General features: G+C 43.1%; 1 protein-coding gene across 2 annotated transcripts in view; it reads right to left on the reverse strand.

Annotated features, from left to right (window-relative positions):
- COL23A1 (collagen type XXIII alpha 1 chain) overlaps nucleotides 1-18,183 on the reverse strand; it is a 306,121-nt gene that overhangs the window by 285,819 nt on the left and 2,119 nt on the right. The gene's annotated exons all lie outside the window — the stretch shown is intronic.

An 18,183-nucleotide genomic window follows, 5' to 3' on the forward strand; every position in this document is an offset into this window, starting at 1 on the left:
ACGCCAGGAATTTTCACAGAAGACAGGACTCCAGCCAAGTCCTGTATTGTCTCTGGCTGGAGCAGCCCAGGACCAGGAGCCAGAGACAAAAAACACACAACCAGGTTAGGTCCAGCCGCCTGCAAAGCCTCCATCCCTGTCCACCAGTCACCCTCGTTTTCCAGATGGGCAACAGACAGCAGATGGAATTAAGGCCAAGTTTTGAGGGAACATGCAGATGTGCGGTCATGACACCTTGGTGGAGGAGTGTGAAAGCAGAGCCACGACAGGCAGAGGGAATAGGGTGCTGCCTTTAAATGCGCCCAGCCTCTCCGCCCTCACCGCACCTCTCTGGCCCACGAGGCCTCCAAAATCTTAATGTGGCCAGGGCCGGACGCCAGGTTCTCAGCCCCACTTCAGATCCCCACCTTGCAACACACTCCTGCTCTGTGCTGGAGCCACCCACCTGGCCCAGAGCGACCCGCAAGCAACTCAGACAGACCCTCATCCCCCAGAAGCGCCCCCCAGACTCTAACCCCCCAAAGCTTCTCCAGGGCTCCCATCAGGGGGGTGGGATTGTTACCGGAGGATTAGCTCCACACCTGGCACGGCAAACACCGCCCCAGCCCCGGCCTGCTACACTGGTCCCTGGAGCACTGCAGCACTGAGCCCAACGCTGCAGAGCTGCCTGTGCATGCGAACAAGGGTGGAACCTCAGAACTCACTTTCTCACTATTGCATCTGCAGATACTATTAGCGATTTCAAAATTTACCTGGAAAAACAATGCAGCTTTCTAGTTTAAGCCAATTTGTTGGTGGAGCTCTCATCTGTTTTTATCGTTGCTGGACAGACTAGAAGCCTCACTAATCTCCAACATCCCCCCCCCCCTTTTTAAACAAAAGCATGTAATACTAAAAAACCTGTACCTTTTAACAACTGCTATCACATCTGGGCCAATGCCCTAAAGGGGAAGGGGGCTCTATCAAATACTGATAGGAAACACAATTACATTTAAGCTACTCTCATGTTAAAATAAAAGGCTAAACAGGAAATTATTGATGAAAGGGTAAAAAAAAAAACAACTTACTGTTACTGCTAGTAGAGGGACCATAAATTACTGGTATTGAATTTTTGTTCTGTCATTTATTCTAAGATGCATTCATCTTTCTGGATCAGACGGTGAATCTGCAAAGTTTTATCTCCTAATCCTCTCCCCTCTCCCACTTCTAGGCCCCTCCTCCACTTCTAGGTCCTTAACTTTCTGTGGGTTTGCAACTGTCCCTACTAAGAACACAGAGGGAAATGTTTGAATTAGAAACTAAATCTCACAATCTTTATTTCCATGCTGTTTTTTTTTTAATTTTAAGAAAATATTCTTTTGTGTACAGGTTTGTAAGAAATGACTTAAAAGCCTCAACTTTTTACATTCAATTATCTGGCAGCGCCCCTTGCATCTGCAAACAATATGGTCCTGGTTTTACATATGCAAACAAGTCCTAACTCCAAAAGTAAACAAAGGATGAGTTTCTGAGAAAAGAGGGAGACTTGGGGAGCATTCCCTCCAGAAGTTCTGAGGAGGAGCAGGAGGACTTGAAGTTTTGAGGAAGGAGTGGCGAGAACAGAGGGAAAGTTAATCAGGGAAAAATCATGATTTTCAAAACAGCGTTACATGGTCAGATGATAAATTTATTAATGAGCTGTTGGAGTGCTGCTAGTCTGGAACATTTCACCAGATTTTCTATCACATCTTCGAATGGTTACGTTTTGATGAAATATGAATTAACATATGAAAAACGACGTAATGATTTATTTCTGTAAAATGCTCCAAATAAAGCCACAAAGATATTGCTATCCTTTGAAAAAAATTCCTTCTTTAGAGAACATACTCCTAAGGAAATAAATGAGCAGAAGCAAAAAATAAATTTAAAAAATGTATTCATGAGGAAGTTGTGCCTCAAAACACTGGGAGGGACTGTGAGACCCCTTGATGAAACTGTCATATCTTCATAAAGTAGCATAATGAAGACTATGTAGCAACAAGGAAAAATGTTTATGATAAGTAAATAAAATGTCTACATCTGTGTAAAAATTCAGGCATGGGGTCGCAGCAACTAGCAAACATCCATTCACTTGGGTGTTGCAATTATGGTGATTTACTTCTTTAAAAGTTCTTTCTGTGTTGTAATACCATCTTTTCAGAAGAAAAATAAATTAAATAAATTAAATCTTGGAAGTAGAAGAAAAGCCAAAATGAAGCCCTGAAATCTCCCTGTTGAGGACAATTTTTGAATGATGGACAGATGATTGTCTCCTCAGGAAGACCCAATTCCAGTATCAACTCTACTACTATGCAGCAGAGGGAAGGCTTATGGAGAAAATGAAACCCTGTCTGTCCAGCCACATCCCGATGCCCTCCTTCCGCCCCCAAAGGAGGGCCCATGCACACATTCTCAAGGCCACCAGCAGCCAAAGAGGGCAGCGTTTCCTTTTTAGCATTCTTTTTTCTTATAACCACCCCCCCGGGGGTGATGATGATCTTGGTGATGAAGAGGACAACAGATATAAAGTACTGTTGTCACGATTACTGGTGACTTATCATGTGCCAGGTACTGTGCCAACAGATGTTATCTCATTTAGTCCTTCTAGAGGGTGGGGCTATTATTATACCCATTTAAAGAAGGCATCGTAAGTGTCAGGGCTGGACTTGAATCCTGGTATCAACTAACTCCAATCACAAAACGAGACAACCTTTGCCTACAAGCAATTTTCATGTATAAAAAAAAAAAAGTTATCAAATGCTAGGCCATACATCGGAAGATGATTTGACTTTGGGTGGTGGGTACACAATGCAATATACAGATCATGTATCATAAAAATGTACACTTGAAACCTATATAATCTTGGGGTAACCAATGTCATCCCAATACATTTAATTTTTTAAAAAAAACTAGGCCATACAAAACTATAAGAACAGAAATCAGATCAGTGGTTGCAAAAGGTTGGGGGGGGATAAGGAAGTACAGGAGATGTGTGGAGATGTGAGGGTTATGAAGCTGTTAAGTATGGGTTGGGAAAGTGTATATGACTATGCATTTGTCAAAAACTATAGGACTGTATATCATCAAGAATAAACTTTAATGGATAATAATTTTTTAATCATTTTTTTTAAAGTCAACCTTAATGTTGGAGAATCCCAGGATGGAATGCAGGCTGAGACAAATGAATCTAACTATTAAAAAATTGTATGACGTAACCTCACTGAAGGTGGTGGGCAAAATCATGTAGCTGACCTAAGTAACTTTGCAAAATGGTGTTTCAATTGATAACTGTAAGGCTGAAGACCAAAGAAACTGTACATAAATGCTACACTCTAGTGGGTAAAGATGTTTCTCACTGGGCACAGGGTAGCAATTTTGAAACTACTTTACATATATATTGGGGTTGAACAAATAAGTGAATAAACTCTGGGTAATGACAGGTAGGTTCACTGTCCAAGAAAGGAGTTATAAATAAGCAAAAGGGGAAAGCTAGAATGAACCCTGTGTTGTCAAATTAGAGGCATTACTGTGAGGTGATGTTTATGTGTATAGACAGATGCATACAGAAATCATTATAGGTGTGTGTACATAGAGGGGTGAATATACACACATACATACTCTGTTGTCTGCAGAAAGGGCCTATGACCAATGACGACCCCGTAGTAACAAGCATACCCAGTGCCTAGATCTTGGTTGCTAAATACCATTCTCCAATAAAAGAAACCAGAATTCCTTGGAGAGATGGCTGATTCTAGGGCCAGGGCAGAAAAATTCAGGAGGAGACTAGAGTATCTTGTGCCAGAAAGGAAGTGCTTTTATAAAGAAAGGGGGGAGGTACATCAAAGAAACACAAAACCAACCTGAAAGAGCTCAAAATGGCCAAAGCTGGAACAATTTAAGCAACAAAATCAATAATGTAGTATTGAATTATAAATAATAAATTAAAAATCCATGCGTTCATAATGAAATAAATGATTGAATGAATAAATAAATGGGAAGAGACAAATCTTCCTTACAGAATTCCAAATAACATATGTTGATATTTCCCTCTCCAGGGGATGGAGCTAAAATCCCCTCTCCTTGAGTGTGGGCTGAAGTTAGTGACTCACTTTCAAAGAGCAGGGTAGGGAAAGGAAAAGAGTAACTTCATAATGGAGAACTCTGGTAGATACCACTGTAACCAAGCGATCAAGGTTAATGTCACCAGTGACAGGTCATTCGACAGCATGGACCCCTGACACAATGCCATGACAATGGCAATCCACCTTAGAGGTATTCTTTCCAAACACTTACAACCTAATCTAATCACGAGAAATAGCATACTAGCCCAAACTGAGGAACTTTCTACAAAATGTCTGACCAATATGTTTTGGAATTACAAGGGCATAAAAAAACAAGGAAAGACTCAGAAAGTGTCATAGATTAAAGGAGACACGACAACTAAATGCAATATGGTATCCTGGATGGGATCCTGGAATAAGAAAAGGACATTAGAAGAAAACCTAGTAAGAGCTAAATAAAGTCCATAGTTCACTTAAAAAAAAAAAATGGGTTGTAGGATCACAAAGTCCCTTACCACCAATTAAGACATAACTTTGTTATTTTCTATAACAGATCTATTATTTTTTTTAAATTGAGGTGAAATTCACATAGCATAAAATTAATCATTTTCAAATGAACAATTTGGGGAAGCATTTAGGGAAGTCATAATGTTGTGCAACCATCCCTTTTCTCTAGTTCTCCCAATCTAGTTCCAAAGTGTTACCATTACCCCAAAAGGAAATCCTGTACCCATTAAGCAGTTGTTTCCCATTTGTCCCTCCTTCAGCCATCAATGTGCTCTCTGTCTCTGTGGATTGACCTATTCTGGGTATTTCATATAAACAAAATCACATAATATGTGATCTTTTGTGTCTGGTTTCTCTCACTTAGCATGTTTTTGAGATTCATCCATTTTGTATCATTCCTTTCTACGGCTGTATAATATCACATTGTACATCTATCTCACAATTTGTTTATCCATATATTCATTGATGAACAGTTAGGCTGTTTCTCCTTTCTGGCTATTGTGAGTAGTACTGCTATAAACATGAGCATATGTACATATATTTGTTTGAGTATCTGTTTTCAGTTGTTTTGAGTATATACCCAGGAGGGGAATTGCTGGGGCATATAGTAAGTAATTCCATATTTGACGTTTTGAGGACCCACCAAACTTATCCATGGTGGATAAACCATTTTACATTCTCACCATCACAGTGTGAAGGTTCCAATTTCTTCCTATCCTCACCAACAAATCTTAGTGGATGTGAAGTGGTATCTCATTGTGCTTCTTTCTTTCTTTTTTTGTTTTGTTAATCATCACCAGAGGATATTTTTTCCATTGATTTTTTTTGAGAGAGTGAAAGGGAGGAAGAGAGTGGGAAAGAGAGAGAGGAACATCGATGTGAGAGACACATTGATTGGTTGCCTCCTGTACACATCCCAACCCAGTTGGGGATGAAACTGCAACTCAAGTATGTGCCGTTGACTGGGAATTGAACCTAAGACCCTTCAGTGTGCGGGTGACACTAACCACTTAGCAACACTGGCCAGGACTCACTGTGGTTTTGATTGCATTTCCCTAATGACTAATGATGTTGAACTTCTTTCCCTATGCTTGTTGACCATTTGTATATTTTTTTTGAAGGAATGTGTATTCAAATCTTTTGCCCATTTTTAAATTAGGTTGTTTGTCTTTTTGTTACTGAGTTGTAAGAGTTTTTATATATTCTGGATACTACAGCCTCATCATTTTTTCATTATATGAAAAAATATAATTTTTTTCATATAACAGATCTATTGTTTTTAAAAATATTTTTAAAACTTGATTTTTAGAGAGAGAGGGAAGGGTAAAGGAGAGAAACATTGATGTGAGAACGGAACATGATCACTGCCTCCTCACTCCCTCTACCAGGGGTCGAACCAGCAACCTCTAGGTGCATAGGACAATAGCCAACCAACTGAGCCACAGGGTCAGATCTATGCTTAACCAGAATTCTAACCACCTCCAACCAAGACACAATATGGGTGTGTTAAAATCATCTTGAGCCCGGTCAGTGTGGCTCAGTGGATTGAGGGTTGTCCCACGCACCAAGAGGTCACCTGTTGTATTTCTGGTCAGGGTGCATGGGCTTGATCCCCAGTAAGGGGCGTGCAGGAGGCAGCTAATCGATATTTCTCTCTCATCAATGTTTCTCTCTCTTCCTCTCTTTTCCTCTCTTTAAAAATTCAATAAAAACATATATATATATTTTTAAATCATCTTGAAAACTGGAGGTAGTGAAAATGGTCCTGTGGCTTCATGCTGGTCCTCACATTAATCTTTATTGAGATCCTGTTGTTTAATGGAGGGTATTGTTACTAATAAATTTGACCTGGTTCTTTTTAGTTAATAGTAATTGTATCTGTTTTCTATTACTGAGTAAAAAACTGCCACCAAATCAGCAGCTAAAAACAGAACAAATTTACTCTTAGAGTTTCCATGGTCAGAAGTCTGGACACAGATGAACTTGGTTCTTTGCTCAGGGTCTCATGATGTTGAAATCAATGTGTCAGCTGGGTGTTTCTTTCTGGAGCTCTGGGTCGTCTTTCCAGCTCATATGGTTCCTTATGGTCTGAGGCCCTTATTCTCTTGCTGGCTGCTGGCCAGGGGCTGCTCTCAGCTCCTACAGGCCACTCATAGTTCCTTGCCATATGGCCCCCTCCACACACCCTATCATGTCTAAAATCTCTCCGATTTCAAGAAGGGCCCAGTCCCTTTCAAGGGCTCATCTGATTAAGTCAGATGATAAGCTTTCTGAGGATAAGCTTTGTAATTAACTCAAAGTTAATTGATTAGTAACTCATTAATGGGAGTGATATCCCATCATAATCACAGATTCTACCTATACTCAAGGCGAGGGGAGTATACAAAGTGTATACACCAGAGGGTTGGAATCTTGGGGGCTATCTTAGAATTCTGCCTGCCAAAGATTATATCACAGTTAATTTCTTACTTTAGACAGATTTACTATGCTTATCTACACATGTATGGTATATATTTTTATAAATCTAAAATTATTACAAAGTTTTTAAAAGCCCACATCATAGATTTCTACTTCCAGGCAAGATGGCGTAGCAATGACTAGATTTACCTCCTACCTAAAACAACATCAAAACCCCAAACAACTACAACAACAAAAACCCACAAATAAAATATATGAGACCATACATTGGTATCAAGTAGGACACAGAAAACAACTGCTCCAGCTTCCTACATGGGGAAAGTTTCCAGGTTGTGGCACAGCGAGAGGAAATACCTGGCAGCCTTCTGGAATTGAAGAGATGGAATGGGAGTCTAGGGGTGTCAGGCTGTTCAAGTTTGCAGAGCAGTAGACCTGAGAGGTGAGAGCTGTGCACAGAAAACCACATAGCTCTGTGAGGGTCCCCTGGGTATTCAGCAGAGCACTGATCAGCACATGTACGTGAGAAAATGACCTGACACCAAGAAAAGAACCACCCAAAGAATTAGAGGGAACAGTGCCCAATCTCATACAGAACTGGGAAGATCACCTATTCAAACAGAGTAGAACCAAGAAGGGTCATGCCTCAGTGGTAGGGAATAATCAACCCTGGGTTAAACACATATCTGGTCCCATCTAATGGGTCTTAAAAACAAGACCCAAAAGGATCAAACTATTTCCAAGTAATTTAACTGTGACACAACAAAGCTCATGAGTATTAATAAAATACAAAACTATCTAGCACCCAATGAGTTAAAATTCATAATGTCTGGTTTATTATACAGTAATAAACCAGCAGGAAAATAGGTTCCAAAATGAGAAAAAATCAGTTAATTGAAACAGACCCACAACTGCCACAGATGTTAAATTTAGCACACAAAGATCTTAAAACAATGGTTTTGACTGCACTGCATGTATTCAGAAAGTTAAGTAGAGACATCAAATATATTAAATGACATAAACTGAAATTCTAGAGATGAAAACTATAATGTCTGAGATGAAAAAAAATCGGGTATAGAGGATTAATGGCAGATTAGACATTGCAGAACAAAAGATTAGTGAACTGGAAGTCAGCAATAGAAACTATCCAAAATGAACTCACAGGGGAAAAAAATATTTTGAAAGAAAGAGAATAACATCAGTGAACTTGGGATTTCAAGTGTCCTAATATATGTGTAATTATAGTCCCTGAAGGAGTACAGGAAAAAAATATATTTAAAGTAGTAACGGCAAAAAAAATTTTCAAAATTTGATGAAAAATATAAACCCACAGAACCAAGAATCTCAAAGAAACTCAAGCACAAAAACATGAAGAAAACTACACCAAGGTATTATGAATTAAATTGCCTAAAACCAGTGATAAAGGGAAAATCTTAAAAGCAGACAGAGAAAAAAGTCACATGACAAATGAACTCTCATATACTGCTGGTGGGAATGTAAAATGATACAATGGCTTTGAACAACAGTTTGGCAGTTTCTTAAAAGTTAATCATACACCTATCAGATGATCAACCATTCCACTCCAAGGTATTTATACCCACGAGAAATGAAAGCATATTCCGTATAAAGACTTGAGCATGAATGTTCATAGCAGCTTTGTTTGTAATAGCCAAAAACTGGAAATCACTCAAATATCCATTAACAAGTGAATGGATAAACAAATTGTGGCATATCCTCATAATAATACTCGGTAATAAGAAGAATAAACTAATGATATATGCAAAAATAGCAAATAAGTTATCAATAATTATAGTGAGTGAAGGAAACCAGACCCCTTTCTCTCCCCAAAAGAGTGCATGGTTCCATTCATATAAAAATTCTACAAAATGGAAACAAATAAATTGTGACAGAAATCAGCAACACCTGGTGGTAGGTGGGGAGGGATGGAAGGGAGAGAATTCAAGGAGGCAGGAAGAAACTTTTAAGGGTGATGAATGTGTCCATTATCTTGATTGTGGAGATGGTCTCACATATGTATACATGTCAAAACATATCTAATTGTACATTTTAAATATGTGCAGTTAATTGTATGTCAAGTATACCTAAAAAAGTCAAATAACAAAAAAGCCCACCATGGATCCCACAGGTTTGGCAGGGGTTGTGAAGCTGGTGTCCTGGGCTCACAAAGCATCAGTTCACCACACTAAGCTTCAGGTTCGGCCTTGGTGCCAGGTAAACTTTGCTGCAGTCAGGTGGGCAAGAGCATCTAACCCCACCCAAGCACTTGGCAGGAGCTCAGAAACTTTTCTCTAAAGAATGTGGGTTTAATCAGGGACTCCCATTGGCACACAGAGTCACTCTGTTCCAAACCACATTGGCAAACATTTCCTTAATGGTCCCTGCTCAGTCCCAAAATACATTAATGTGTTTTGAAAGGGTTGGTCTGCAAACAAAATGCAATTCTTCAGTAATCTTTAATTTGTGTTCCCACTCATTATTTTTAAACACACTTCACTTCCCATCGAACCTGCCTTTTAAAGTTCTCCACTCTGGTCTGACAAATCTCATCAACACCCCTGTAGGGGAAATGGATGGTTTCCATCATGGCTTTTGACCTGTTGAGGAGAGGCCTCCAAGCCTTCTCCACACCATGGCCAGTCTTCTCCAGAGGCCCAGCCGACCATGTCTGGCCTGTTTAAATCCCAGCACTGCCCGACCGGGAGTGGCTCAGTGGTTGAGCATCGACCTAGGATCCAGACGATCCGGGTTCGATTCCCGGTCAGGGCACATGCCCGGGTTGCGGGCTGGGCAGCCGATCAATGACTCTCTCATCATTGATGTTTCTATCTCTCTCTCTGCCCCTCCTTTCCTCTCTCTGAAATCAATACAGATATATTAAAAAATAAATAAATAAAAATCCCAGCACTGAGTTCCACCTGCTTCGCGCTGACCACTGCCCTCTCAGTCCTGTCCACAGTGTCTGGAGTTTCCCTTCATGTGTCTAGTCTTATTAGGTGGTGTTAGGGGCTGAACTGTGTCCCCCTAAATTCATATGTTAGAGTCCTAACCCCCAGTCCTTAAGAACTTGACTATATTTGAAGATAGGATCTTTAAAATGGTTATTAAGTAAAATGAGGTTATTATTGATATCCAATGTGACTGATATCCTTATAAGAAGAGGAGATTAGGAGGCTGACATAAACAGAGGAAGGGCCATGGGAAGACACAGGGAGAAGACAGCCATCTGCAAGCCAAAGAGAGGGGCCTCAGGAAACACTAACCCTGATGACACCTTGATCTCAGACGTCTAGCCACCAGAACTGTGAGGAAAGAAATTTGTGTTGTTTAAGCCACTCAGACTGTGGTGCTTTACTATGGCAGCCTGAGCAAACTGATTGAGATGGGGTCTCCCAGGCACCTGACCCCACCTTCACTTACCTCCCTCAGGTTCCTCACCGGCCCCAAGGGGAATAAAGTGGGAGGCGGTGGAAAGGGCCTGGAGGATCGGATGCTGGGCTGAGTGAGGCGTTTTCTCCTTATTGGCCTGAGAGGCATTGAGGGTTGATGAGCAGCGGGAGGGAAATGCTGTTGAGAACACGGCCTGCCTGGGGCATGGAGTGGCAGGACGCAGACAGTCAAACAAGTGACTATTTCAAGAAGGGCCCCACCAATGGACTGAAATAAAGGGGCCAGAAGAAAGCTCATGAGCAGGTCCTGCAGGCTGAGTGATGAGGCATCTCTTTCCCGCTCAGCTCATTCAAAGCCAAGCCTGCAAGGTGGGAGCGGGCTTACAGGAGTGGGAAGGAGGAGGATCTGTCCCTGGGGAAGACCCCTAGCACTGAATGCTAATAGTCCTGGCAGCCATCTGACTGCTAGGATTAGCAAAGTGGGGAGTGGGTAGGAAGGGAAGTGACAGCTCCTTCACTGTCACTGTCTGGGCAGTCCCAGGAAAGGTGCATGGCTTCTCTCTCAGAGAAATGAAGTGAAGCACCCTTTTTCCAGGGGAGGAAGTGGAAGCTTGGAAAAGCCAACTAATTCATCCAAGCCAACTAATCGTAGGCAGCTCCAGACTCAAACCCAGGTCTTCTAACTCTAGAGCCCAGTTGGAGAGGCTTTTAGGAGGACAACTTCTGTGGGGCGGCGAAGAGGTCAGGTCTCACCCTTCCCACTTCCTTCAATTGTTCCTGTGTGTGCACACACACGTACCTGCCCATACACTGCCCCCACACGCACACATTCATATACACAGACACATTCATACATGTGCACACGTGTGCACTCACATAATGCACTCACATAATGCACTCACGTGTGCACACACTCACACAATGCACTCACATATGCACACACATGCATGCTGACATGTATGCACACTTGATCTCACATGTATACACCCTAACACACACACTCTAGTCCCATTGCCCCGTGAACTTATCCTTCATTTGCACCACCCCTGGGTCTGGAAACAAGATGCTGTAGATGACAACAGCCCATACATCACACAAAAAGGCAAGTTAAATAAATGTACAGACTTTGCTTTTTGTGTGTGATGATCCTCCTTGGAGGCCCAAAGTTGAGTACATTTTATTTAAACTGTCTTCTAAAGCACCAGAATACATTCTAATTGCTTTATGATTTGTTTCACAACCCAAAGTTGGAAGCGAATTCAGTTTTAGAAGTTGACATTACCCATTTGAAAGTACTTTTTCCTCAGATTTTGTGGCCACATCAGAAATTAAAATGTTCTCATTTACCAATGTGAACTGAAGCAGATGTGTGTGAGACCACTGGTTCACCAGGTTGCTCATGAGCATTTGAGGAAGTATGTGTCATATTGAGTAATCACAAAAGGGGACAAACCTATTAATCAAAGCAAATTTACTAGGTGTTTAAAGACCTTTTGCAATGAAAAAGCCATATAATAATTTTCATGAATAATTAGATTTTTATTTGGGTCATAAATGTGAAACTTTTTTCATTTAAATGGAAAAGCTCCTTTTGCTCAAATAAGAGACTGAAAAAATGGGGTTATGAAGCTGATTAGGTCTTTGCTTTTCTTCAACAACCAAGTCACATTTCTCCATCACTGACTGGGAGACAGGACATATGTTAACACCTTTTTTACTTCTGCATGGTCTTAATAAGCTGGCAGAATCCCAGGGTTAAAAGGACCTTAAGGTTAGCCGTGTAACCACGGGGCTTCCTCTCCAATTAGCAAACAGACACAGGCATTCCTTCTGGATTCAGTCAAAGAAAACATTCTAATAAGAACAGCCATTTCAGGATTTGTGTGATGTGCTGAAACACTTCGGTCACATCAACGAGTTTCATCCCCACAGAAACCTTAGGGCAAGGACGATAACCCCCGTTTACCAGATGGGCAAAGTGAAGTTTGGAAAACAAGCCATTTACCAAAGTCATACAGCTGGGAAATAAATGGTAGCGCTGAGAGGTGAACCCAGGTCTGCTTAAAGCTAAAGTCTTGCCCTCCACCCTATGGGTCTGCCACCTACTGAGGATGTCCACACTGGCAGGAAGAAGCTGCTGCTGCTCCAAGCTAAACGACTGCTTCCCCCTGGGGGGGGGGGGGTCTGTCAGGAGACTGTAGAAAGGGATGGGGTTGAGGTGTCAGGCTACCCACGTCCAGGCACATGCTGCCACCTGGGGCAAGTCACTGCCCCACTCTGGGAAGGGAAGGCTACCTCATAGCGGGGTGGGGGGCTGGTTTGGGGGCTGTTAAGAAACACAGGGAAAAGTATGTGAACCTTTTGCCCAGGTCAGGCACAAGGGGGGGACTTCATGGTTCCCCCTAATCCTCTAGGAGTGCACTGATGTGCCTTTCTTTAAAATGACATCTGCAAACTTATTTTTTTTCCTAATGGTTCGTGCTTAGTCCTAAAATATGTTTCCGGATATTATGAGGGGATGTCTTCTGAGTGCCTTTGTCAACAATTAAAGATTAATCCCGATCCTACACATGGAGAAAATCGAACAGAGAGAGAGCTGGAGGTTGTGTGTGGCCTCCGGGGAACGCTCCCTAGCTGAGTTACATTTGTTCACAGAGTTGGAAGTCACAGCGGGGACCCGGCGCAGCGCTCGGCACTGCCAAATGCTGCTCGGGAGAGGGGTCCGCACCAAACCAACAAATGAGCCTGATTCTGAGATGACACCTCCAGGGTTTTTCCAGTTCTTATTATATGGCTTTCTTGGTTATCGATTGCTTTCTGCTTTAACAACAACAAATCCAACTGAAATAAAATTTCAACCAAAAGATGGATTGAATCCACTTTGCTCATCATGAAGCTCGAAGCATGACCTCACAGTGGTGTGACAGTTTCAGTCTGCAACAGGAAGATAAACGTGTATGTCACGGACAAACTCAGATGTTCCAAAATCAAAACAAAGACGCAAAGCCCTGACGATGTTCCTCTGTGGGCAGTTACTCTACACCCTAAAGAATAACAGGAGGCTTTGCCCACAAAACCACTGGCTGTACCATTATCTCTGCCAACAGAAATGTGGAGCTGGCCTAGATGCTGGGTTGGTACAGGATGCAGATGCCATTGATGGGAACCTCTGCGGTCATGACACATGACCATAGAGATTGTGCAGCACCTGCAACGTTTGGTGTGCTTTTAAAAAACTGATTACAGAGAGAGGAAGGGAGAGGGAGAGAGAGAAATTCCATTGGCTGCCTCCTGGGGATTGAGCCCCCCTATTGGGGATCAAGCCTGCAACCCAGGTGTGTGTCCTGACTGGGAGGCAAACAGCAACCTCCTAGTGCACGGGTCAAAGTTCAACCAATGAGCCACACCAGCTGGGCCTGCAACAATGTTTTTGATGTCAAGATGAAATATATACAAGCAAGAGGTAAGTGGTGTACACTCTGCAGTAAGGATTAGGTAAATGTAAATCTGTCTATGGATAAGAATTGGAATGGATGATGCCAAAAGTTAAATAGTCCTTGTTGTAGAGTGGTGAGATTGTCAATAACCTAATCATGTTAAATCAACATACATCTTGGTGTGTGTGTGGGGGGGGGGGGGGTTTAAAAAAAAAAAAGGAGCGTGGGAAAGGGTTGCTGAGTTGGTGTGCTATTTCCAAAAGTGGGTCTAACATCCTCAATAGAGGAGGTGGTCATCTCTCAGCAGCAGCAGCAGCAGCTGGAGAGCTGATGAGCATGCCAAGGGGCAAAGAGAAAAGGGTCTATACCTGCCTGGCAGAGAGCAGATTTGAAAGAACTGTCTCTCACCAACACCTAGCAATGCCTCCTGGTGGTGGTTAGAATTAGAGAAAGGAGAGAAACCTGTAGAAATGTGGTGAAGGAGAGGGCTTCTCTGAAAGTGGAGGATTATATCAATACCCAGTGGAGCCCGAGAAGGAAAGGACAGCAGGTCCCAGTGCTCAGAGCTCACCCTCTGCTGGCCAAGCCATTCCACCCAGCCTCCCTTCTCTACTCTGGACTATGACTCCTCCTGACAGCCTGAGCGGTGTTCTCATCTCACGAATTGGGGCTCTGAGGGGCCAATGACCAGCCTGGGCCGTACAGCCCAGGTGGCTGCTATGAACTAAATGTTTGTGTCCCCACAAATTCCTACGTTGAAACCTAATCCCCAAGGCCAAGGTGATGGTGTTAGGAGGTGGGGACTTCGGGATTAGGTCATGAGGGTGGAGCCTTCATGACTGGTATTAGTGCCCTTATTAAAGGGGCCCCATAGAGCTCCCTCACCCCTTCTTGCCATGTGGGGACACAATGAGAAGACAGCCACCTATGAACCAGGAAGCAGGCAGCTGCCCTGCCACTTCCTGGGAGAGTGAGGGCATCCTGAGAAATATGGAGCCAGTACAGTGAAACGCAAGATCAAGCCACCTCTAGCGGTGCCCGAGCAGACATTTCCCTGGACGTCTCAGTTACTCAAGCTAATAAATGCCCTTTTTAATTTAAGCCAGTCTGAGTTGGGGTCCTGTCACATTGCTATTTGAAGGAACAAGGATCCCAAAGCATCTGGAAAGGCTGATTCTAATGAGATGATATCAGTGAGGGTAGAAGGGACATCCTGCTCTGGGGACCATGACCTTAACTGTACATGCACTGGAAGGGGATCTGGAGGCCCTGGTGAGATGTGGCTACTGAGAAAGCCAAGGGGCCTATGGCTGAGGGAAGGGGGTGCAAAGAGGAGCGGGAGCAGAGCTGCCTGTGCACACCTAACGGTACAGGGCCCCATACATGGTTTCGGGTACACCAATCTCCTTTGTCCTCAGAGCGACTGGGCCAGCTGCCTCCAGTGAGCAGCCCTTCCACTCACTGCAGCGTGATGAATAAGCATTACCATCCCCCTGTGTATTCTGTGATGTGGAAAAAGTTGGAAAGCAGGGCCTTAGAGTGCCATCCCCAGCGTGGAGGCCACTCCAGCCAGTGACTATGGGATCAGAACAGCATCTGCTTAAGGGTTAAAGACCATAAACTGCAAAGCACAGGACTGTGCCAGAGAGAATCCCAAGCACAGCAACCTTGCCTTTGACTATGGCTGGAGGCAGAGCTGGAGAACAGGACCCTGAGGGAAGCAGAAACTGGGTGGCTGAAAAGTGTTCCCAAAGCAGGGAGCTTGGGAAACACTGCAGTGGAAGGCGGTTTGGTTATGAAAACTGGGGCAGGTCAATGGCTGACTGCCCCGTCCTCGTCTGTGGTGACACTTTATGGCACCCACCTGACACTGTTGGTTGCTCCCCAGTAGCCAAGTTCCCAGTCTTTCTTCCTCACAGAGCCACAGTTCTCTTCCACTGGCAATATGCCCAGCCTCAGGGGATGAATCAAGATTGGCCAACCCCATTACCCCAGCCAGTGACATGATCATGGTGATCATGGGCCTTGGCTCTGGCTCTAAGGGAAGTCTGGTGGCTATGAGGGAAGTCTGCTAAGAGATGCTGGAAATCTTCCCGCAACTCAAAAGAGAAAGCCTCTCAAGAAGGTGACCCTTTTTCCTGCCTCCTTTCCTTCTACCTTGGATACTCTTGTGTGAAGACTCATGCTTAGAGTTGCAGCACCCATCGTGGTCAGGTCGCTAGACAACACAAAATCTTCTGAATGACTTCCAGGCTTCTCGGGTTATGCAAGATAGTTCAATGACTGGATTGTTTAAGCGACCACACTCAGGTAGTCGGTTATCCACCATCAAAAGCACACTTACTGACCAACACTTTCTTCTACGTTATCTCCTTTGCTTGTCACTACCCAGGCAGTTGTGAACATCACATTAGGCAAGAGGAAATTGAGGCTTAGGAAGCTGAAGAGGTTAGATGACAGAGCTAGTAAATAGTGGGATGGAAACCCTTCTCTGCCTGCCGGTACACAATCATTCAGTTCAGATTCCCCAGCTTCAGGAGCACTGCGCACATCTTCAAAGCCAATATGTAAAAGTCCAACTTAACAATTAAAAATTATGTTTGTGAAGGAACACCCTGACAGTTGGCCCATTCTAATCATGCTGCTATTATTATAAAGCTCTCCCAAACTGTCTTTAAAAAGAGAGAGAGAGAGAGAAGAAAAAGAAAAGAGCAGAAAGTATTGGACAGGAACTTTTTTGGTTTGGGAGCCAGGAAATGTCAAGGGAACCAATGTAGTTATTCATGTCCAGTTGTGCCATGGATCTCAAAACTTGGCCCCGTTGTTAAAAAGTACACCACAGAGCAGTCCTGACAAGTGACAGATTGCCACAGAGGCTGAAAAAGCTACAGTTGGATTTTACGGTAACAACCAATATATATAGTTGATGGTAGGAAAGGAAAATGCTTGAATTTTACCCTGTCTCTGGGTTTTTCTTGTTTTCAAACTGACTGGTCTGGACAATGGAAGACCAAAAGCCAACAATAAATCCATTGTAAGCTGGAAATGACTTCGGAATACAACTAAATGTTTCTTTCATCCTTGAATTAAACTTTTTACCATAGTAAAATTCAAGCTTTTGTAATATGGTAACTATAAGTATAATTATTGGGGTGTTCATTACTTAGGCAGCCTATTGAAAGCACCTTAAAAGCATAATATCAGATGCTTGTTTTGCATTTATATTTTTGGATCATACAGAAGATACTATTGTTAATGACTCTTGCTCAGAAATCTTGTTTTTATGTTCTATAAACCATTTCTCTTATTTTGTACCATGGAAGCGTCTTTAACAATCACAAGTTAACATCAATATTCCTTTATTGTAGCTTCTGAATCTACATCATCAGGCACATCAGCCAGTCCCAAATAAGTTATTTCATAGCTCTGTTTCCAAGGGAACAAACACAGTGGGCCTCATATTGACGGTGGCTTTTGTTGGCTTATTTAAAATATTCTTTTCTGACATTAAAGTGGTGTGTGGTGGGTAAGGATTTCTCTTCTTTAATTTGGATGTGGTTTCTGCCTCCAAAACTCTGAAAACAAGCTTGTTGGTAAAGGACAACCTGCAGGCACCCCCACATACACAACTACTTCAGCTCGGGCTTAAAAGAAGCTTCACTGAAAACAAACTGGGACTGAAAAACATGCTCAAGTACAAATGTTCTTTCCTTAAGCTATTTTCAGTTCAATATTCATTCGTCCCCCATATCTAATAGTTTCACATCTATTTAAAACCAATTACTAGCTCACCATTATGTGCCTCCCACAGCCCCTTCATCTCTGCCAGGGACTCTCAGGGTCACCAGCCTGGTTGTGTGCATTCCCTATACAGTGACATCTGGGAGAATGGGTAGGAGCCTGAATAGCTTGGCCCTGGGAGTCAGGTACCTTTCACAGGGGACACCTGAACAGCCAGAAGCTCAACCCCAAGTGCATTCACACAGTGGCATCTCTGATGCTCCACTGGAAGGGAAAACTGGCCAGTTAATGCTCTGAGCACACGCTCCTCAGACACCAAGTTTAGTTAGTTAATTGTAGGATGTGCTGAGATGTGTATGTGCTAATGCCAGAATGCTGAATTGTACAGTAAATCTGAAGTGGTAATCCCAGGATTCAAAATGTTCCCTTTGCCTTTCTAATGGGGGGGGGGGGGGGGGGGGCGGTGAGCTTTGGTTCGCTTAGTGCTGCAGGAGGCCACTGCTCTCTCCCTGCTGAGCCTCAGGATTTGGGACTTGAGGATCCACACTCCTCAGAAGCAGCTGCTTTCCCAGGACCCCCTACCCCCATTAGAATAAA

Source organism: Miniopterus schreibersii (assembly GCF_964146895.1).
Source record: "Miniopterus schreibersii genome assembly, chromosome: 4".
NCBI lineage: Eukaryota > Metazoa > Chordata > Mammalia > Chiroptera > Miniopteridae > Miniopterus > Miniopterus schreibersii.